The following is a 1,707-nucleotide window of genomic DNA, read 5'->3' as shown; positions in this document are numbered from 1 at the left end:
CCAGAGCAGAGCTGCTGCATCCCCACTCTGGGTTTGGATGTGGTGCTGGGTGATGGTTTGAAGTGGGGGAAATTCCCTGGTCAGAGCAGGGATTTGGGACTGCCCCAAGGTGCAGGGAGCACCCTCTTTGCTGCCACAGCCGCTGTTTTCGGACACATTTGGCCTCAAATTCTCTGCACAGGGAGCTGGGCTGGAGGAGAGTTCTGGCAGCGGGGTGCAGACCCTCGAGACTGGGGCTGCGAGCCCCTGACAGACACAGACACACAGATTTTCTCTCCCCGGGCTGTGTGGCGGCTGGAAGGCGGTTTCGTGGCATTTACAAACCGCATGGAGGGGTGACAGCTCCGTCTGGCCTCCTGGGGTTGTGGCGTGTCCGTGCGCCCCGACGCCGCGATGATGGGCGGTCGTGATCGCGATTCGTGGCATTTTGGCTCCCTCTGGTGGGAACACGTGTGAAGTCCGGCGTGTCCCAGCCACGGGCCACCACTGGCCACCCCACAGGGTGGCCCTGCTGGCGTAAGGCTCACGGGCAGGACAGGCATTCGCCCGCACCCCCCGTGGTAGGCTGGAGGGGTAGGGGTCGCGTTGTATGCACTCACTGCAGCCCCCAGGAACCCCCTTGGCTGGGCACGGTGAGAGGGGCACCCTGGGGACATGCTGACATTGCGAACCCCTGGGGAAAAGGAGACCTGGAGCAGGTCTGGGCTTGTCCATGGGGAAGAGTTTGATGGAAAATGGGGAAGAAGGAATATGAAATGAGGGGAAAAGGGGGGTCAAATAGGGGGAGAAAGTTCTCATGTGGCAGAGATACTCTCTTGGGACTTGGGGGGCAGAGCACATCTCCCCCAGTCCCATCATATCCTTCCATGTCTGGCCACTTGTGGTCATTTATTGCCTCCCTTTCCATTGCCAAGAGAACTTGGGGGGTTCCTCACCAGATCAGGAGGTGCTTCACCCCTTAATGTAGTCACAGTTTAGGAGTGGCCAGAACAGCTCAGGTACAGCAGTAGGGGTGATGGGGTGTGGAAGGAAAGGGCACAGCACTGGTGGCTGAGGGGAAGATGCAGGCAGAGGGCAAGATTTTGGGAGACTTGGAGTAGTGGGAGTGGGACATAAACCCCCCTGGTGTTCAGGACAGCCCAGGAAAGCAGCACTGCCAAGCTCAGTCCCTCCACCAAGGAAAGGGACAAGGGGTTTGTGAAAGTGTCGTGTGTCCACACGATGGCACCAGACCTGGAGCGGTGTCCCCAGCCGCAGTGGCATGGCAGGACCCAGCCTTAGAGTTGTGTGATCCTGCATCTGGGAGCAATGATGGCTTTCTTGGCAGTGCTCCACCCGAGGGTAAGAGCTGTGCAGCAGCTCTCTGCGAGCAGCTACTCTCAACAACCCTCCAGTTTTGGATGCTCCTGCTTTTGCCCCGGGTGTAAAACAGAAGTCTCAATGGAGACTGGGTTCCTTGCTTGGGATCTGGCAGATGAGGGTTTTGACTGTCCTGTCCTACAATAGTTGGGGTGAGGAGCAGGAGACAGGCTGGAGACACCACAGAGGGCTTGGAAGCCTAATGACTGCAATAATGGCAAGCCTACAAATCACCTGGATTAAACCACAGCTATGTGAGAGTCCCAGCAGATCCTGCACAGGCTCAGCACCAGCAGGATTAGTCCCCAAACTTGTCAGTGGGCAGCCAGGCTCTTCTCCATCCCCAGT

This window comes from Lepidothrix coronata, unplaced genomic scaffold, assembly GCF_001604755.1.
Source record: "Lepidothrix coronata isolate B3197 unplaced genomic scaffold, Lepidothrix_coronata-1.0 Scaffold29, whole genome shotgun sequence".
Classification (NCBI taxonomy): domain Eukaryota; kingdom Metazoa; phylum Chordata; class Aves; order Passeriformes; family Pipridae; genus Lepidothrix; species Lepidothrix coronata.
This window is presented reverse-complemented; position numbering follows the sequence as displayed.